We start from the raw sequence: 22641 nt of genomic DNA, 5'->3' as shown, positions 1-22641 counted from the left end.
TGATGGTGCCCCTTTCCCATGCTGTGGAAAAGCCTCTGCATATTTCTAACGCTGTGCTTTCCAGTGTCTTATAATTATTCATTTATATGTCCACCTACCCCACGAGGTTATGAGTAGGTTAAGGGCAAGAACTAGGTCTTAATCATCTTTGCGTCCCCTTAACTAGCTCAGTGGCTGACATACAGTGAGGATTCAAAGTTTTCTGCACTAATCATATCACGGCATTGGTGATTGAAGAGCACTTCCGGTTACTAGAACAGTGAACACAGAGAGAATGGCTGGAATAAGGGGGAAAAGGATGAGTGCAATTTGGACATCTGTTGGCTACAGAGAGTAGAGGTGCCTGGTGGGCATTACGGATGCAGGAATCAGGGGTCAGGAGAGAGATCTGGGTTGGGGATAGAAATCCGAGCATCACAGGTGTAGAGAAAGTAGTCAGAGCCAAGGATTCAGGTTTAAAATAACCTAGAAAATACAGTAAGAACAACGGGCTCAGGAGGAAGCCTTGGGAAATTCCAACACTTAAGGGATCAGCAATGGAAGAGACATGCAACATCAAGGCCGAGAAGAAACTAAAGAGAGAAATAAAAATTAAGAAACTTCCAACACAGAAGCCAAGGGGAAAAGAGGGTCCATTTTGTATTTTGTTTAGTCTTCACTGGCTTCGGGACAAAAGAAATAAACTTCAGGAACCTTTGGCAAATTAAGTTGGCCTCCCATCTTTCTTGGAGGAAAGACTAGCTTTTAGCATCCCCTGGAACGAAACAGCTGTCCTTTCTAGGGTGCTAAGGAGGGGAGCTGGTGGGGGGAACAGATGGACATAACTAAACTGAGGATCTGGTCAGGGATTTGACCAATTTCCCAAACCTAGTGCTAATCTGTGCAGCCCACAGTCTATTTCCCATAAATTGAAATCCCTGTGTATTTGAACGGAAATATAAGCCACGTGTTCATGATTCATTTGCACTTTATGTAACCAAATGTTGGGCTGTCGCTGTTTGATGTCCAAGAGACCATCTGAAGAATCTTTGCAGCCAAGAGTCATCAGTTGCCAGAGAAACGAAAAGGAGACAAGCCTTGGCCAGCCCCATCCCTGATCCAAGGCAGTCAGCAGGGAATGAATAGGTACAGTGTGAAAGGCAGCGGCATCCAACCTGCCAGTTATTAGATCAGATCTATGTTGCGTCTCGAGCTGAAAGCATCTGATGCTAAACAAGCCACATCAACAAACAGGCAACGCCTGGAGAGGCACTGTGATTTATGTAACTCTTTGGTTACTGTTGAATGTTTAGATTATTTCCAACTTTGATTTTACAAAGCTAAAACAAAAATCGTTGTTTATCCGTTTTCGTCCACCTCTCTTAGTATTTCCTGAGGATAAGTTTCCAGATGCAGAATGAATGGATCACAGGAGATAAACATGTTGTTAAATGGCATTTCAGAAAGATTGCACGAAGTTACCCCTTTACACGCAATGCAGAAACTTGTCTTTCTCACCATACTTTCCTAAGCACGGTGCATTAGCAATGAAATAATAAATGAAATATTAGGAAGTTATTAAAATCATGTTTCAAAGATTATTTTACATAGTATGGAAAGCTATTAATTATATAAATATAAAATTGTATAATTGAATGATAATTAAATACAAGCATAGGGGCTTCCCTGGTGGCGCAGTGGTTGAGAGTCCGCCTGCCGATGCAGGGGACACGGGTTCGTGCCCCGGTCCGGGAGGATCCCACATGCCGCGGAGCGGCTGGGCCCGTGAGCCGTGGCCGCTGAGCCTGCGCGTCCGGAGCCTGTGCTCTGCAACGGGAGAGGCCACGACAGTGAGAGGCCCGCATACCACAAAAAAAAAAAATAAAATAAATAAATAAATACAAGCATAAACTTAATTTTATTTAAATTATCAATATTATATAGGTGTGATGTATATTAAATCAGACAGAATAGCAGTTTCAGTATATGAAGAGGTGCTCAACATCACTAATCATCAGGGAAATGCAAATCAAAACCACAACAGGATATCACCTCACACCTGTTAGCATGGCTAGTATCAAAAAGTCAAGAAACGAAAAGTGTTGGTGAGAATATGGAGAAAAGGGAACACTTGTGCACTATGTGTGAGAATGTAAATTGGTACAGCCACTGTAGAAAACAGTATGGAGATTCCTCAAAAAATCAAAAATAGAACTACCCTATGATCCAGCAATTCCACTCCTGGGTATTTACCCAAAGAACACAGAAACATTAATTTGAAAAGATATATGCACTCCTATGTTCACTGCAGCATTATTCACAATAGCCAAGATATGGAAACAACCTAAGTGCCCATCGATGGATGAATGGATAAAGAAAAGAAAATGCTATGTTTTTATATATATTATATTATACACATATGTATTTCATTTCATTGAGATACACACACACACACACACACACACACACACACAATGGAATATTATTCAGCCATGAAAAGGAATGGAATCTTGCCATCTGTGACAACATGGATGGTCCTTGAGGGCATTATGCTAAGTGAAATAAGTCAGACAGAGAAAGACAAATAGTGTATGATTTCACTTATATGTGGAATCTGAAAAAACAGCAACAACACAAAAGAACCCCCAAGCTCGTAGTTACGGAGAACAGATTAGTGGTTGCTAGAAGTGGGCAGCCAGGGCGGCTGGAGGAGGAGCAAAATGAGTGAAGCGAGTCAAAAGGTATAAATTCTAGTTATAAATAAGTCATTGGGATGTAATGTACAGCGTGGTGGTTACAGTTAATAACACTGCCTTGCACATTTGAAAGTTACGAAGACTAGATTTCAAAAGCTCTCAACACAAGAAAAACAATTCTGCAACTATGTCTGTTGTTGGATGTTAACTAGACTTATTGTGGTGATCATTTCACAATATATGCAAATATTTAATCCTTATGTTGTGCACCTGAAACTAATGTTGTACATCAACTGCACCTCAATAAAAAGAAATTTTTTTAAAGAATAACAGTTTCAGCTGCAATAGCAAAATCAGTCCTCAACTCTCAGTATCTTAACCCCAGCGGAAGTTTATTTCTCATCAACACAAAATCTGATGCAACTCAGGCCCCTCTCCAGGCAGTACTTTCCAAGTGGTGACTCGGGGTGGGGGGTGGACCCTGGCTGTCTCCTTCGTCTCCACCATCTCAACATGACGCGTGCAGAGTTCCAGAACAGAGGACCAGAGGGCACAGATGTGCCGCATCTTTATCCATTCATCCGTCGATGGACACTCAGGTTGCTTCCGTGTCCTGGCTATTGTAAATAGAGCTGCAGTGAACATTGTGGTACAGGACTCTTTTTGAATTATGATTTTCTCAAGGTATATGCCCAGGAGTGGGATTGCTGAGTTATATACAGAATGAAGTAAGTCAGAAAGAGAAAAAGAAATATCGTGTGCTGACAGACACATATATATGGAATCTAAAAAAAAGGGTTCTGATGAATCTAGGGGCAGACCAGGAATAAAGACACAATTGTAGAGAATGGACTTGAGGACACGGGGGTGGGGGGTAAGGGGAAACTGGGACGAAGTGAGAGAGTAGCATTGACATATATACACTACCAAATGTAAAACAGATAGTGGGAAGCAGCCGCATAGCACAGGGAGATCAGCTCAGTGCTTTGTGACCACTTAGGGGGTGGGATAGGGAGGGTGGGAGGGAGACGCAAGAGGGAGGAGATATGGGGATATATGTATATCTATAGCCGATTCACTTTGTTATAAAGTAGAAACTAACACACCCTTGTAAAGCAATTATACTCCATAAAGATGTTAAAAAAATAAAAAATTAAAATAAAAGAGGGCATAGAGATTTATACACGGGTTCCCAGTGAATTCAAGGTTCTTTCCTCATCGCGAAGGAATTCAGAGACGAAGTGATAGGTGAGAATCAGATTTATTTAGAGAGAAACACTCCACAGACAGAGGGTGGGTCATTTTGGAAGGCAAGAGGCAAAAGGCAAGAGGCTTCAACAGACAGCGTGGTTAACTTTTATGGGCTGGGTAATTTCGTAGGCTAATGAGTGGGAGGATTATTCCAATTATTTGGGGGAAGGGGCGGGGATTCCCAGGAATTGGGCCACCACCCACTTTTTGGCCTTTTATGGTTGGCCTCAGAACTGTCATGGCACTGGTGGGTGTGTCACTTAGCTTATGCTAATATATTACAATGAGCGTATAATAAGGCTCAAGGTCCACTGGAAGTCAAATCTTCCACCTTCTTGGACCTAGTTGGTTCTCAGTAGTTTCGTCATGTACTATGGCTATGTCATTCTTTTAAAGGTTGTGCCCTGCCCCCTTCCCTCCTGTTTCACATGGGCTTTTCAGTGCCTCAGGCCAGACGTGACACATGTCATTTTCATGCATGATCTGTTGCCTAGAACATACCCTCTGACCATGCCCAACTGTCAGGCAGCTAGAAAGAGCACAAGGATATTCAGTGAGCATTCAATGTCTCAGCTACAGTCTGGTCACCAATAGCCTTTTTCTCCCTCCTTCCCCCACAAGAAAACACTCCCAATCCACGGACGATGACCCGCAGTCCCATTGAGTCACAGCCCCCAGCTCAAAAGATCAGAATCTCCAGCAGATGCACAGTGGTCCTTGTATCGAGCCAGGTGTGGCTGCCCTCGGTCCAGAGAAGCATCCTTCTAGAGCAGGGATCAGCAAACTTTTTCTTAAGGACCTGAGAGTAAATATGTTAGGCTTGTGGGCCATAAGGTCTCTGTTGCAAGTATTCAACTCTACCGTTGTCACTGACCATCTGTAAATGGATGGGCATGGCTGTGTTCCAATCAGATTTTATTTACAAAATCAAGCGGCAGGTTGGATCTGACCAGTGGCGTTTGCCAAAGCCTGATTTAAAAAGTCAATTTAGCTGCCCTCTACCCACCTAGTATTCAATTGCCATAGCATTCCCATTCAAAGAGGAGAAAAATGGGAAGAACCCAGTACTCATTGGTCCACAGACATTCTGAAAAACCCTACTGGACAGCCATTGTGAAGACTTCCAGCCTGAGGATGGGGGGTGTTCCCTGACTAGCCCTCTATTCTGCGCTCAGGAGGGCACTGCAATTATTTACTGCTCTTGAAGGACCTCCTTTGGAAAGTTCTTCATTTTCCATTGCCTCCTTGGCCACATCTGAAGTAGACTTTGGAAAGTATGTCCTCCTTGGGGGCTGCATAGCTTTCTCAGCCTGTTTGCTGCCTGTAGATGGCTGGAGCTTCAGGGTGGCTAGAGGGTTAAAGGTCTCAAATAATCACAGGATTTTTAAGGCCAGGGTTCTCTTTTTGGCAGTATGACTCTCAAACTCAGTAGTCAGTTTCCAGTTTCATCTTCCAGGAACCACACCCATTGTTTTTTCAAGACTTGGTTCCTAGATCTGCTTTATTTCTTTATTTCACATCCCCAAGCCTCTTTCACTCAATACAACAGTGGCTGCCTTAAGGCAACCTATAGTAGCAAGTGTGAAGTTTACATCCTTCTTCTATTTACTCTGAGACATAATAACCAGAGCGAAATTGTAATAATAGGCACCAGACCCACACCTTTAATTTGATTTCTGCCCTGATTCCAACTGGACACCACATTGGGTACCACACCCGTAACCTAAATTTGCCTTTGGCCACTCAGAAGTCTTTCTGAATCCCATTTCTGACTGTATCATCTAGAGGCCGTTAATTTTCCCAACCTTCATTTCTGGCCTTGCCCCGTTCCCTTTCATTACTCTTGGAAACGAGTCGATTCTTTTCTGTGTGCATCTCTGCCTTGTAATACCTTGTTAAACAGAGCCAGTAACAACCAACACAACTACCAACATTCTATGTTCCGATCACTTTTCCTGGAGCTACAAGTTCGTTAGGGACCAAATGTGCCTTCCAAGGAATAAGAGGAGACTAGTCAAATATTTCACCACTGCCTGAGAGGGGCCGGTGGTTTCCTCCACTCCTGCTGCTCACCTAACCAATGTATCGATGCCAGGCATTGTAGGTTTTTGTTACTGCGGCACCTTACTTCTACTGTCAATTTCTAAATAAGTCAGAATAAGCTAGGGTATATTATGGTCATAAATTAACCGCCAAATTCAGTGGTTTAACACATCACTTGCTTGTTCACATAAAGACTGAGATGAGTCTGGCAGCATATCTATGGCATACAAAATATATGTTACAGGGGTCTTCCCTGGTGGCGCAGTGGTTGAGAGTCCGCCTGCCGATGCGGGGGACATGGGATCGTGCCCCGGTCCGGGAAGATCCCACATGCCGCGGAGCGGCTGGGCCCATGAGCCACGGCCGCTGAGCCTGCGCGTCCGGAGCCTGTGCTCCGCAACAGGAGAGGCCACAACAGTGAGAGGCCCGCGTACCGCAAAAAAACAAAACAAAACAAAAAAACTCAAATTAAATGACGGCCATTTAAAAAAAAAAAAAATATATATATATATATATATATATATATATATACATGTTAGGGGAACACACTAAAAATTAGGGATACTTATTTTATTTTCCTCAGTTTTCCACAATGAGTATTTATTACTTTGTAATCAGAAGAAAACTACAAATACTTAAGTCAACAGGCAATTCAGTTGCTTGGGAGATAACAGTTCTTAACAGTTCACCTGACTTGATCATTTGAAATCTGCATTCTCTGCATAGGTCTTTCAAGAATCTCTTTCAAGATGATGCACTAGTGTACAGGCCCTTCCTTCTCCTGAGTTAGCCTTTCCTTTGAGAAGTCTTTCTAATCCCATCAAGCATCCTAGAGTCCCTCCCTCTTCTGTTCTCCCACAGTCCTATGTATTTAATGGTAGCATTTAGATAGTAGTAATATTTTACATGTACTCATGTGCTTTTCTCTTTCATATTTGTTTTCGTGCTTTTCCTAGACAGCTTAAGGCACACACCTGTGCTTGGAGATGGACGGAAAGGCAAACAGATAGGGACCAGTAAAGCAGGAAGGCAAAGCTACTGATTCAGCTTCTGCCGCATCACATGGGATTTTTGGAGCTCCAGTCACACAGTGGTTCTATAAACTAGATTTGTTGCAAGAAAAGGATTTCCCAATAGGTTTTTCATCCCCCTTCCCCCTGGATTATCAGGAAGCAGGTCTGGTTACAAAATTTCTTAGTTTTTTCCATAATAGAGAGAAAATTCCTCTGCCCTCTGAGGGAGACTGTGGCCTAAGATGCTGACCAAGAGGGAGCAGGTAGGATGCAGAGGAAGTAGAGAAACCGGAGCTTCACCTCTGACCCCGAAGGATAACGGACAGGAGGAGAGATTGGCAAAAGAAGGGAGAGGGGATACATCCCCTCTTGATACCTTGATTCTCATGACTTAGGGAAGTTGAGGAATATACTTTCGTCCAATTCAAGCTGGACTCACCTCTCAGGTAATTACAACCCAAACGACCTGGAGGGAAATCACATCAAAGTGAACTTGAGATACGGGTGGGACTAGGGAGGGAGGCCCTTAAGTTGAGCACTAACGAGCTGCTTCCCATTCCCTTGTGCTGTGCACATGACCGAGAAGTTCCAATTTGTCAAAAAGGATACATAGAAGTTAGCTGAGGGTTTTGCTGGAGAGCTTACCATACAGGTCCCTGCTGCAGGGACAAAACGGCCCATACCTGAAGGCATCAAGACAGCCACAGCACACTGAGAACTCAGGTGATGCTGAGGTGATGCTTAGAGAATGAACTTACGGTTACCGGAGGGGAAGGGTGGGAAAAGAGATAGGGAGTTTGGGATTGACATGTACACACTGCTCTATTTAACATAGATGACCAACAAGGACCTACTGTACAGCACAGAGAACTCTGCTCAATGTGACGTGGCAGCTTGGATGGGAGGGGAGCCTGGGGGAGAATGGACACATGTATATGTACGGCTGAGTCGCTTCGCTGTGCACCTGAAACTATCACAACATTGTCAATCGGCTATACTCCAATATAAAATAAAAAGTGTTAAAAAAAAAAAAAAAGACAGCCACAGTGCACTGAGAACTGAGGTGACGCTAGGCCAACCAGGAAAGACCAAGAAGTCCTGACCAGGCCAAAGGAGAGGCCCGATCACTAATCATTCCAACCACAGACTCCTATCATCAGGGTCCACAGATACCAGGGGAGGGAGCTGGTCACCCCTCAGCAGTTACCAGTCCAGGTGACCCAGGGCAGAGCTCAGCGAGGATCCAACAGGGCAGACTGTGGACTGGAGGACCTGCCTTCTCCCCTGCTGCCAGGCACAGCTGGTAAGCCCTCTGCATACCCCACATGCCATGTAGGGGTAGAGAAAGACGATGACGACAAACTTAAGAGATCAAAAATTTTACCTAAAGGGTCTGTTTGAGTTATTGCACTGGAAGAAGATCCCAGGGTTGCACTAGATCTAATGCGCCCCCTTCTCATCATCCCCCTACCCAAAGGTAGGGCTTCGTGAAGAAAATCATGGTAGCTGCAGAGTATAAGAGTCCTTTGTTCCATCACAACATTGTTAATCAACTATACTCCAATACAAAATACAAAGCTAAATAAAATAAAACAAAATTGCGAAAGGTATACATTTTAATGACTTTTTAAATGAATTTTCATAAAGGAAAGACACAAAATCATGCTTAATGAAGATACCACATTTAAAAAGCACGATTATTTATTGTATTATATAAAAGTACGGCACCAGAAATACTTTTTGCACTTTGTAAGTTATATTGTTACTCATCTACCACTACTACCTCTGCTGCATTTTATAAGTAATGAAATATTTTTAAAGGAAAAGTTGCATTTGTTAAAAAAAAAAAGAGTCCTTTGTTGTGCACATTCAAATTGCACTGTGAGTAGATGTCCCAACCCTGTCACATTTACTTCTTTGTTTCACAAAAACTGTGAACCCTTCAGCCTCAAGTACCAGAAGTGATGAGTCCTGGGAGACCCTGGGGAGGGGCAAGAAGACAGGAATGTTGAGAAGGTTCTCTGTGGATAGGAACCAAGAGTAAAGGCAGGCATGGAGAAGAGACAAGAAGAGCAGCAGAGCCAGCCACGCAGGCGATGGCCTGAGGGTGTGAAGCCAGGTGCGAGCAGGGGCATGGAATGAAGGCGTCCGCAAGACACGATGCGGACCAAAGGCTCTCTTTTCATGCGCGGTGCGCAGGCACGTGGTGATGACTATAGGAAACCTTTTTTAGGACTGTGCCAGCCTAGGAATATCTAACCCCAACACCTGGACCACAACCAGGGGCTTGATGAATGAATGAATGAGTAAAATGAACACACCTCATAATGAAGCATTGGATTGAAACAGCTGTTTTGTCCCTATCTTATTTTTTTTTTTTTGGAATCTATAGTTTATTTCAGTATCAACATCAAAGGGACAAAGAAACTGAGATCCAGAAAAGTTACATGGCTCTATCGAGTTTAACAACACCTTCGCCACTGAAGTATGACAAGAGTCCATGACGCCCAACTCATACTTTGCACCAAATATTAGATTGAGCTATAGAAAATTACCAATTTTGAGCCACGGTTGCCTATAAAAAATAGGTTCAACCCAGTATATAATCTCCCTTTGTGGAAATTGCCCCGACGTTTTCTAAACATATTGGTATCCGTCAGGTTCCTACCATACTTCATTTTAAGAATCTTCTCTTAGATCACCCTGCTGCCTGCAAAGGCGGAAGCAATAGAAGTCACAGTGATGGATTCTATTGAACCGACAACCTTGTAGCCAAAGGTTTTTCCTTGAAAATCAACTTTCTTGGAAAACTATAGAAACAGGTGCGAGAAGGCTCAGGGGACTGAGGAAGACTTGGCGACAGTGAGGGGGCAAAGAGGCCACGACAGGAGGAAACCTCAGCTTTCTGAGAAGCAGAATTTGCACAAGGGTGTCATACGAACCCTGTGCCAAGTGAAAGATGAACAGCAGTACCGAGAGAAGCCAGCCGTCCCAGTTGCTGGGCGTGCTGTACAAAGCACCGGAGCAAAAGGCTGTCTGAGCCTTCATTCTCTCCTTCAGCTTCAGCTGGAAGCTCTCTCAATGCCTCATTTGGTACAAAGCAAAGGAAAAGGAGGCAAAGCTGTCATGGGCATTCCCGTTGTTCCAGACTCGGGTCTCCCGGTCCAGCCCTTAACGCTCCCCCTCTCTGCTAAAGACAGCACCTAACGTCACAGAGCAGATGGGAGCTGGATCTGACCTTGAATACCAGCCTCAGTAAGAGACTCCTCTAAGGTGCTTGTGCCAGGGGCCTGCCCAGCCAGCACACCCAGATCCCTCCGCCCGGCCCAGAGCCGAAGGACTCGCTCAACCACTTAACAAACAGCAACTCCACACGAGCTGAATGCCAGGCTCTGCAGTGCCGGTTAGGGGCACCGAAGTGAGCAGCCGGCGGTGCGTCCTCACCAGATCCCTGCAGGGGCCACGGACAGGGAGAGTGAGGCTTCCCAGGGAGCTGGTCTGCTGTGGAGAGGGGAGGGCAAAGGGACCACCTCTGCCCGGGAGATCAAGGGATGCTATTCCGGTGACTAAACAGGTGGTTGCCCTGGGACGGATCTGCATGCCTAGAATGTGCTGGGACTCCAGGAATCCATGACTGTTCCTGTAAGCTAGATGTGAAGCACATAAGAGGGACAATGTGGGCATCTTAGGTTCTGTCCAGAAGGAGCCCTGGAAGAGCAAACAGACCTCAGGAGGAAGAACCCAGAAACATGGGGGATGCCCAGGGGCTGAGAGCAAGCAACAAGGAAGAGCAGCATTTGTCTTCCACAGGAAACTCTAGATAAGATCCCAGGAGTGGGAGATATGCCCAGAGGACACAGCAGCACCCTCAAGATAGACACTGGCCGTCCAGTGCTTAAGACTCCGCGCTTCCACTGCAGAGGACGCGGGTTCGATCCCTGGTCGGGGAACTAAGCTCCCACATGTTGTGCAGTGCGGCCAAAAAAAAAAAAAAGACAGACACTCACCACGGCCATCAGCCAAGATGGGAGCATGCAGAAGCTGGGTCTCCCAGCACTGCCTGTCAGCAAAGAACTTTCCTGATGTCCTGATCTCTTTTTCTTCCCCCAAGCTCCAACCCCAAAAGGGTCAGAGAGTGCAGTGGGTAAGATGGGGGAGGAGACCTACACAGGGAACCTCCTGCCATCAGGGGGCCGAGCTGGAGGAGGAAGGAAGGCTCAATTTTCCATCAAGCCCAGAATTTGATTATTACATGGGAAAATGACATTTTAATTGCTAACCGCAGTCCATGTTTAAGTGTTTAGCAACATCAAGTAGTTAAAGGACACTTTACCACTGAAGGGACTAGTGGAGTATTCATCCAGGAGACAGGGAGGAACCACCTAGTCCCATAGAACAGGAGGAAGGGCCCTTCCTTGGGAAATAGAATGAAGTTGCTTTATGATTCCATCCCTTCCTTGTTCAGGATTAGGGCCACATAAGTAAAACAGAGAGGAGAGGCAGGTACAAATGGAAAAGGAGAGAGTAAGAGAGATGACAGAGAGAGGGAGAAGGGAGAGGACCACAGGAGAGGGTAGGAGATGGGCAACTCACAGTGAAAGGGGTAGAGAGAGAAAGAAAAAGAGAGAGGGAAGAGGAACAACCACTCTGCCAATGCCCAGCTAGCCTCATCCTTGACCTTCCTTCTCCCTTGGTGGGAGGGACTCTCCGTGTCCTGCCCATCCCCCTCTGTGGCTTCCCTGCAAGCACTGGGGCCTCTGCACCTGCAGGCTTGCTCCCAGCCCACTCCCTGCGGCAGGCAGAAAATTCAGGAAGCTGATGCCCTCGGCGCCGCTCTCCAGACAGCAGAGGGGAGGTGAAGAAGAAATGTCCCCACGCGCCCACCTCCCAGGTGGGGGAATGAGGCTGTCTTTCAGGTTCCTCAGTGGGATGGAGTCCCAGGTGCCCCCAACGATAACTGCTTAATAAAGCACCTTTTATTGACTTTCTTCTCCTCCTTGTTGCACATCATCTCAAATAGAATCACACCATATAAACTGCTTGCGCTCACATCAAGGTCCCTTTCCTGGAGCACCCAGAAAGCCACTCTCCTTCCCACATCCACCCTTGTCTTTGCCTCCCCAGGGTTGGGGGAATTCTAACATATCCCCCCTCTCCCTACCCCCAGCCATCCCCAACAGGTCTCTCTTCTGTTGAATATCCCTGACCGTAGTACTGTCCCTTCCGGGGAAGAGGGGAAGGACATAGAACGAGAGCTCTCCCACCACCTGGCAAGCTCCCAGAGACCCCAAGGGATCCCACCAGCCCCAGACATGCTAGGCAGTGTGCCTGTGTGGTGGCTCACAGCCCCTGGCACTTTGGTCCAGGGGTGGTGCTGCTTCCTGCCCGTCTGTTTGGGAGCACACACAGGAGACACGAGCAGATGTTTGGCAGATGTTCAACCTTGTTCACACCAGCCAACAATAACACAGCACAGAGACGATGTTGCAGGGAGAGAGGAGGGGAGATGGCTCTTGCCCCATAGCTGGGGACACCATGGAGACAACATCTCCCCTCCTTCTGGGGGAGGAGGGAGGGAGGGGTTCGTGCATGACCTGCCAGCAGTGAGTTAGGGTATGGCGCCCACAGTGTCAGCATTCTGGGGTAGAGCCCTAGGTGGGTCAGCCTGATGCACTCAGTGCCCCAGAAAGAACCCACAGCCTCAACACCAGGCAGCCTGGCTACGCAGGGAGGCCTGGAGAAGCGGCAGGAATTGGGGTCTATCAGAGGGAAGGTTTGCCCAGCATGGCCCACGGCCCCCTGCAGGACACATGGGGACAGCTGGAATGCTCTCTCCACTGAAACTGGACACTGGACACACCCAGTCTTGCCTCTACTCAACCAGAGCTGGTACCCAAGATGAAGCCCACACACCACCCCTCCAGGTTTGCAGGATGCAGCTGGGTGACTGAGCTTCCAGCTGTGCCAAGGCAGCCTGGGTGCCCAGGGAACTGAGCACTGCCTCCTGCTGAGAAGAGCCCCCTGTGGTCCCGCCATGGACTTGTGGCAGCTCCCAGCCTCTTCCACACCCCCCGCCACTGCTCCCTGCTGCCGCTGGGACTGAATGGCTCTGGAGCTGCCAGGCTCCTTACCCTCTCCCTCCCCCTCCTTTCATCGTGTCCTGCCGGCAAGGCTCTCCCGGGCGCCCTTGGAGGACGCGTTTAAAGCAGCTCTGAATGCAGAACTCGAAGGCATACCTATGGTTACTCCCCATAATGCACTATAATGTTGCTCAACTTCCAGTCTTCCTGATTCAGTTCAATCCAACAGAAATGCATCAAAAGCTTTCTGGCTGACGGGCAGCACCCCTCACTGATGAAGTGCTCTGGCTCTGGATCCAGACTGCCTGGCGCCCCTACTTAGTTGTACAGCATCGGGTAAGTTAACCGTTCTATGTCTGTCTCCCCTCCTATAAATTCAGATAACGATGACACCCATCTCACAAGTTATATGTGAGGATTCAATTGATTAATACATGAAAAGGTACTTAGAACAGTGCCTGGCGCCTAGTCCTCCATAAATGTTAGCTACAATGATGATGATCTTGACGGTCATGTTCTAACACTGGGGATGGAACTCCAGATCGGTTTTCCTGCCCTTAGGGAGCCTGCAGTCAAGCATGGCACGTGGAGGAGTAGACGCACAATGACAGCTCAGAGTGACAAGGGCTGTGCAGAGGGAGCGCTAATTCGTGCGCAATGCTGGGCAACACAGTTCCCCTCTCCAAGCTTTCACTGATTTACCTGGAAATTAGGGGGAAGAGGGGGTGAGCATTTCAGTAGTGTGAACGCTGAGGGTACAGAAATGAAGATCATGTATGCATACGTGCAGCTTCTGTATTTGAAGAGCTCACAGTCACGTGGAGGAGATGGATATTAAAAAATCAGGATGCAGCAACGCCAGGCAGCACACAGACAGCAGAGATATGTGTGAGATACCCAAGTCATAACGATAATTAGTATTGTTACTGACATGGTGCTGGATGGAGTGCTGAATGCTTAGTATATATAATCCCGCAGCAAGCCTATGAGATGGGAGACATGTTAGCCATCTTTTAACCTATGGGAGAATGGAGGCTCAAAGAGGTGCCGTGATCTCCAAAGTCATACACCTAGGAAGTGCCGGTATCCTCACTGAGTTGTCTGACCCCAGAGGGGAGCTTATAACCATTATCCCCTCTTGCCTCTCTCGAGAATACATTATGTCATTTCATTCAATCTTATAAACAAGTCTGAGAGGAAGTCAGTAACCCAGCAGAGAAAACTGAGGCTTGGCGTTGAGGAAGACTTAGGCAAGGTTGGAAAGGAACAGAGAGGGCTTTGGAATCACCCGCCTGGACATCATGCTACTCTCACTTAGGGCAGCTGCAGAGCGCAGGGTCCCGGGCCTGGGTGCCAAGCAGTTTCCTGGGGAAAACTCCAGACTTCAGGTGGAATGCCAATGAAGAGTCCCAAAGGGGCTGTGCCCTAACCTGAATGTCCCTCGGCACAACCCCTTGCAATGCTGTGTGTTTTTTTTTGTTTGTTTGTTTTTAACATCTTTATTGGAGTATAATTGCTTTACAATGGTGTGTTGGTTTCTGCTGTATAACAAAGTGAATCATCTATACGTATACGTATATCCCCATATCCCCTTCCTCTTGCGTCTCCCTCCCACCCTCCCTATCCCACCCCTCTAGGTGGTCACAAAGCACCGAGCTGATCTCCCTGTGCTATGCGGCTGCTTCCCACTAGATACCTGTTTTACATTTGGTAAGCAGCCTTTACATTCACCTAATACACCATTTCTTTTACAAGGAAAAAAAATGAACTGATACCCTGACTGCAGGGCCTTTATGGGTTTTCCCCTCTTAAAATATACATTTTGAAAACTGGAGACTCCCTAGTATTTTGAAATTAAGCTCAGCAGTTGAGCGATGCCCGCACTGACTTGTTAGCATTTTTAATATTGCCATCTTGTGGCCGCTTTGGAAAACTGCAAGACCAAATCCGCAGGAGAGAAACCAGTCTCTTTTCTCTTTCCTTCTTTCTTTCTTTCCTTCTTTCTTTCTTTCTTTCTTTCTTTCTTTCTTTCTTTCTTTCTTTCTTTCTTTCTTTCTTTCTTTCTTTCTTTCTTTCTTTCTTTCTTTCTTTCTTTCTTTCCTTCTCTTTCTTTCTTCCTTTCTTTTTTTCTTTCAATTGAAATATAGTTGATGTCCAATATTATGTTAGTTTCAGGTGTACTACATCATGATTTGACATTTGCATACATTATGGAATGATCACGATGAGTCTAGTAACCATCCGTCACCATACAAAGTTATTACAATATTCTTGACCATTTTACTTATGTTGTATATTACATCGCCGTGGCTCATTTATTTTATAACTGGAGGTCCGTACCTTTTAATCCCCTTCACCTATTTCACCCACTTCCCCATCCCCCTCCCCTCTGGCAACCACTGATTTGTCCTCTGTATCTGCGAGTCTGTTTTCATTTTGTTTTGTTTATTTTGTTTCTTACACTCCACATATAAGTGAGATCGTATGGTATTTGTCTTTGTCTGACTTATTTCACTTAGCATAATACCTTCTAGATCCATCCAGACTTCAGCACCTGTATGAATCTTACCCTAGTTAGTTCCATTCTCCAATGGACTTAACTGATTGTGAGACTAACTAGCCCAGACCTCTCAACAGTCACTGTCACACAGATGTGGAGTTCAGCTAACCCTGCCCATCTTCCCTATGGGCTTAAGCATGTCCCTTCCGGGATCCAGCCTATTTTCTCACCTGTAAAATGACCAGGGGAAGTCAAATCAGGTTTGGTCCCTGTGGGCTCTGACACTCTATGGTTCTGTCACTGCCTTTCTTCAGAGGAAGAAAAAATGGCATCTCATTGTCTTCATTTACACTTGCTTTGAAATGCTTATTGGATGCTTGAATTATTTCTTATATAATTTCCAGTTCAAGCTTTTTGCCTTCTTTTTCTTTTTTTTTTAATAGATCTTTATTGGAGTATAATTGCTTCACAATACTGTGTTAGTTTCTGTTGTACACCAAAGTGAATCAGCCATATGCATACATATGTCCCCATATCCCCTCCCTCTTGAGCCTCCCTCCCACCCTCCCTATCCCACCGCTCAAGGTGGTCACAAAGCACCGAGCTGATCTCCTTGTGCTGTACTGCTGCTTCCCACTAGCTAACTATTTTACATTCGGTTGTGTATATTTGTCGATGATACTCTCACTTCACCCCATCTTCCCTCTCCCACCCCGTGTCCTCAAGTCCATTCTCTGTGTCTACATCTTTATTCCTGCCCTGCAACTAGGTTAATCAGTACCACTTTTTTTTTTTTTTAGATTCCATATATATGCATTAGCATATGGTATTTGCTTTTCTGTTTCTGACTTCACTCTGCATGACACACTCTAGGTCCATCCACCTCACTACAAATAACTCAATTTTGTTTCTTTTTATGGCTAATATTCCATTGTATATATATGCCACATCTTCTTTATCCATTCATCTGCCGATGGGCATTTAGGTTGGTTCCATGTCCTGGCTATTGTAAATAGAGCTGCAATGAACATTGTGGTACATGTCTCTTTTTGAATTATGGTTTTCTCAGGGTATATGCCCAGTAGTGGGATTGTTGGGTCATATGGTAGTTATATTTTTAGTTTTTTAAGGAACCTCTATACTGTTTTCCATAGTGGTTGTATCAATTTACATTCCCACCAACAGTGCAGGAGGGTTCCCTTTTCACCACACCCTTTCCAGCATTTATTGTTTCTAGATTTTTTGATAATGGCCATTCTGACCAGCTTGAGGTGATACCTCATTGTAGTTTTGATTTGCATTTCTCTAATAATTAGTGATGTTGAGCAACTTTTCATGTGACTCTTGGCCATCTTCCTTGGTGAAATGTCTATTTAGGTCTTCTGCCCAATTTTTAATTGGATTGTTTGTTTATTTGATATTGAGCTCCATGAGCTGTTTGTATATTTTGGAAATTAATCCTTTGTCTGTTCTTTCATTTGCAAATATTTCCCCCCATTCTGAGGGTTGTCTTTTTGTCTTGTTTATGGTTTCCTTTGCTGTGCAAAAGCTTTTAAGTTTAATTAAGTCCAATTTGTTTATTTTTGTTTTTATTTCTGTTACTCCAGGAGGTGGGTCAAAAAAAGATCTTGCTGTGGTTTATGTCAAAGAGTGTTTTTCCTATGTTTTCCTCTAAGAGTTTTATTGTGTCTGGTCTTACATTTAGGCCTTTAATCTATTTGAAGTTTATTTTTGTGTGTGGTGCTAGGTAGTGTTCTAATTTCATTCTTTTACATGTGGTTGTCCAGTTTTCCCAGCACCACTTATTGAAGAGGCTGCCTTTTCTCCATTGTATGTTCTTGCCTCTTTTGTCATAAATTAGGTGACCATATGTGTATGGGTTTATCTCTGGGCATTCTATCCAGTACCATTGAGCTATATTTCTGGTTTTGTGCCAGTGCCATACTGTCTTGATTACCGTAGCTTTGTGGTATAGTTTAAAGTCGGGGTGCCTGATCCCCCCAAACCCATTTTTCTTTCTCAATATTGCTTTGGCTATTTGGGGTCTTTTGTGTTTCCATACAAATTGTGAAATTTTTTGTTCTCATTCTTTGAAGAATGCCATTGGTAGTTTGATAGGGATTGCACTGAATCTGTAGATAGCTTTCGGTAGTATAGTCATTTTCACAATGTTGATTCTTCCAATCCAAGAACATGGTATATTTCTCCATCTGTTTATGTCATCTTTGATTTCTTTCAGTGTTTTATAGTTTTCTGAGTACAAGTCTTTCACCTCCTTAGGCAGGTTTATTCCTAGATATTTTATTCTTTTTGTTGCAATGGTAAATGGGAGTGTTGCCTTAATTTCTCTTTCTGATTTTTTGTTGTTGGTGTATAGGAATGCCAGAGATTTCTGTGCATTAATTTTGTGTCCTGCAACCTTACCAAATTCATTGATTAGTTCTAGTAGTTTTCTGGTGGCATCTTTAGGATTTTCTATGTATAGTGTCATGTCGTCTGCAAACAGTGACAGTTTTACTTCTTCTTTTCCAATTTGTATCCCTTTTATTTCTTTTTCTTCTCTGATTGCCATGGCTAGGACTTCCATAACTATGTTGAATAAGAGTGGTGAGAGTGGACATCCTAGTCTTATTCCTGATCTTAGTGGAAATGCTTTCAGTTTTTCACCATTGAATATGATGCTTGCTGTGGGTTTGTCATATACAGCCTTTATTATGTTGAAGTAGGTTCCCTCTATGCCCATTTTCAGGAGAGTTTTTATCATAAATGGGTGTTGAATTTTGTCAAAAGCTTTTTCTGCATCTAGTGAGATGATCATATGGTTTTTATTCCTTAATTTGTTAATGTGGTGTATCACATTGATTTGTGTATATTGAAGAATCTTTGCTTACTGGGATAAATCTCACTTGATTAAGGTGTATGTTCCTTTTAATGTGTTGTTAGATTCTGTTTGCTAGCGTTTTGTTCAGGATTTTTGCATCTATGTTCATCAGTGATATTGGTCTATAATTTTCTTTTTTTGTGATATCTTTTTCTGGTTTCTGAATATTCCCTGGTGTCTGAGGTTCTCTGTTAGTCCAGTGGTTTGGACTTGGAACTCCCACCGCACGAGCTTTGGCCTGACCACCAGTTCATGAACCAAGATCCCGCAAGCCACATGGGGTGGCGAAAAATAAAAAGAGAGAGAGAAAAAACAATAAAGTAAAAAATAAAATTAGACTAGGAAACTAACAGATATGTTAGAAAGAATATAAAAATAAAAATATAGATGAATCAACAACCGGAAGGTACAACAGTACCACAATAGTAAAAAAGAGGAGGGAAAAGAAAAAAGAGACAAAAAATAAAGAAAGACAGAAAAAGAAAGAAAAGGGGGGGAAATGCCTTGGCTGTGGAGGGTGGGGCCTAAGCAAGGGCGAGGTTTGGGTAGTGGGCGGGGCTTATGCTTAGGACCCACAGGGCTGGAAAAGGCCCTGGGGGCCATGGGAGGGGGTGGAGCTTAGACACAACAGAACAGAAGGGGCCCAGGCGTACCCCCCACTCCTGGTCTCAGGGGGCGGGGGACCTCACCTGGGAGCCCAGCAGGCTTCCTGGGCTCGAGTGGGCAGGGCAAACACCCTCCTTTCCTCTCCTGCTCCTCCTGGAGGGCCCCTCCAGCCTGCCTCTCCTGATCTCCCCAGCCACAGGGGTGCTGATCCTGTCTGGTCTCCACTTCTCCTCCCCCCTCAGTCCCCCCACATCCTACCGGTTCACTTGGGGGTTCCTCCCATCTCCTTGGGCGTCAGGGTCCCCACCAGCGGCTGGCAAGTGCCCTAGTTGTGGGGAGACGCTAACTAGGCATCTTCCCACACTGCCATTTTGACTCCGCCCCGGCGCCTTATATTTCTAATGGGATGATTGTGGTTTTCTCTTTCACTTATAAGAGTTCTTTATACATTAACCAATTGTCTTCTTTACAACATGGTCTCCCTTTAGGAATCAAAGCCAGTAATTTGACTGACTCTCCTTATGTTAAATTTCCATAATAACTGAACTTCTACTGAATTATTATCAAATCTATAAATGGTTCTAAGTGGTTATTCTTAAAAATAAAGCAGCTATTTTCCTTTTTAAAAGCTCCAGATAATATCAAGAGATGTTGAGTGAATTTACTAATGGAAAAAGCAATGTTCCTTCTATTTTTGCCTTTGGTGAAGGGATAATAGAAAAAGATTAATTCATCTGCTAAAACCCATCAGTAAGAATATCGGCTCTGCTCTCCATAGGTTCAAGCCTTAGTGGTCTCATCATCTGTGATTATGGATTCAGAAATGACCTCTGCCTTTCACTTACCTTGTACCTGTCCCTCCCAGATTAACCTTCCTTTCTTGTCCTATCTCTCCCCTGCTCCAAAACCTGCAGTGGCTCCCCGCTACATACTGTATTAAATGCAAATTTCTACACTCTGGCCTTTCTTTTTTTTTTTAATTAATTATTATTATTATTATTATTTTTTGGTTGCATTGGGTCTTTGCTGCTGTGTTGCTCTTTCTCTAGTTGAGGCAAACCGGGGCTACTCTTTGTTGCAGTGTGTGAGCTTCAGTAGTTGTGGCACACAGGCTCAGTAGTTGTGGCTCACAGGCTCTAGAGCGCAGGCTCAGTAGTTGTGGCACACGGGCTTAGTGGCTCCACGGCATGTGGAATCTTCCCAGACCAGGGCTTGAACCCATGTCCCCTGCATTAGCAGGCAGGTTCTTAACCACTGCACCACGAGGGAGGCTCCTGGCCTTTCTTTTAAAGGCTTTACCTCCTGTCTCTTACTCAAGGCTCCAATCAAAGTGAACTTCCGTCTGCTTTCCTAATATATCCTGCATTTCTCCCAAGTCAATGGCTTTGGGTTATGCTTTTTTTTTTTCTTTAACAGGAATAACCTCTCTTCGTCTCTTAAGCATCATCTCCCAGTTGAGGCCCTGAAGGTAAGAACACGTTTATACTTCCCAGAGTCTAGCTCAGTACCTGATATAAAAAAGTCATGAGGTCTGTTGGATTCGATTGAATGCACAAAGGTGTACTGTGTGTGGGAAAGAAAAGGAGTCCAATCCCAGGCTGGAACCAAGTGTGGAGATGGAGAAAAACTCACTCCTTGACTTGGATGTCCATGTGCTAAACTCACGTACAAAGGCAGAGGGGAAACAGGGAAGCACTTACACGCGCAGAGCACCTGATTTCACATAACTGAACATATCCGGTTCTCTCAGCAGCCCTCACGGGCCGGTACCCTCCCCATTTCACAGCTGATGCACTGATTCTCAGAGAGATAACATCCCTGCAGCTGGGAAGTGGCCAGTCTTGGCCACCAGGCTTGCCAGACTCCTCCGTGCTCCCCTGGCAGGGAGTTATAGGTACTACTCAATCTTAAAGTTTTATTTGCTGCCAATTATCAAGGATTTAGCTGGGGTTTTGGTGGGTCCAACCAGCCTGGCAGAGGACATCACCATCCTGAGGAAGGCACTGTAGCAAGGTTGCAGCTGGACCCACAGACAAACAGGCTACATCACGTTGTCTCCAGGCAACCACTCAACTTCCCTGTACAACTGCTGGTCCTCCTGAGTCCTGAGTCTCAGGGATGGGCACGCCCTCCAAACCTGCTTGCCACCTCCTCGTCTTCTCTTGGTCTTACATACACCAGGTTTGTCTCTCTCTCTCTCTCTCTGACCTCTCTCCAACCCATCCCCACCTGTGCACGGCCCCTGACACTGCCTTAGTTCAGAGGCTCATCTGTCCCCGGGGACCCCTTTACCACCCTGCTGCTTCCGTAATACTCTTTCTAAAGCAAAATCATGCCCCTTTCGTCCTCACACTCTTTCGAAGGCCGACCACCACCTTCCAGATAAAATGCAAATATAGTAACTTAATACACGCACCCAAGAGTGGTATTCAAATTATTAAACAACCTGCACAGTTTTTCCTGAATGTCACTGGGCACCAACCCAACAAAACAAACTCCGGCCACAGGGCTGGGGTAGGGTCCTCGAGGCCCCCTGCTGGGCCAGACATTAACTCTGTAGTTGCGGAATTGCAGGGAAGTCCAAGGGTCCTCCCCAGGGAGGTGGCAGGGTTGCCAGAGGCGTCTCAGGGACTTGGGTCAGTAGCTATTTTCCAACCAATACAGAGGGATGCACTATTTTAACAGCCAGTGCAGACTTACTGGGTGGACCTGTTGAATAGCAGCTCTGCACACAGCCCCTTGTGAACCGGCCCCTCGCCAAGTGCCCCCCTCGCACCACTGCTCCAAACGCCCCCCCACTTTGGGCCTCCCTAGCCAGGAATGCTCTTCTCCACGGTGTCCTTTCTCACTCAAGTGTCATCCGAGGGCAGCCTTCCCTGGTCCCCGAGCATCTCCTTGTTCTCCCACAGGGATCGTAGAAGGCTCGGGGCATAATCACTGGCGGTTTCCTCTTCCCTCTCCCTTCGCCCCCAGTTGCAGGGTCTTTGCCTTATTTGTTGCGGTCTCCACCATCCTAGTAAGAGAACCAGCACACAGTGGAGGATGGATAGAAATCTGTGCAATTGAGCAAAAGTGAACCTTGGGTTGGGCAGGGGGAAGCTGTAGTCCATGACGGGGACAGAGCTACGCAGCAGCACTGACTCGGCGGCCCATGGTGTACAGCAAACGACGACACACAGCACACAGAATGGTCTCCACGCTGTGCTATTGTATACCCTTCCTGGTAAGTTTTGAGCATTAACTACATACACACACACACACACACATATTTACAAATTTTTTTCATGCCCACTAAACTATATGTGCATTTAAAAAAAAGTAACATTTTGGGCTTCCCTGGTGGCGCAGTGGTTGAGAGTCCACCTGCCGATGCAGGGGACGCAGGTTCGTGCCCCGGCCTGGGAGGATCCCACATGCCGCGGAGCGGCTGTGCCCGTGAGCCATGGCCGCTGAGCCTGCGCGTCTGGAGCCTGTGCTCCGCAATGGGAGAGGCCACAACAGTGAGAGGCCCGCGTACCACAAAAAAAAAAAACAAAAACAAAACAAAAAAAAGTAACATTTTGAACAATAGGAAACACACATTAATGTAGTT

The sequence above is a fragment of the Globicephala melas genome, chromosome 2 (assembly GCF_963455315.2).
Source record: "Globicephala melas chromosome 2, mGloMel1.2, whole genome shotgun sequence".
Classification (NCBI taxonomy): Eukaryota; Metazoa; Chordata; class Mammalia; order Artiodactyla; family Delphinidae; genus Globicephala; species Globicephala melas.
The sequence above is the reverse complement of the archived record's forward strand: the minus strand, read 5'-3'. Positions refer to the sequence as shown.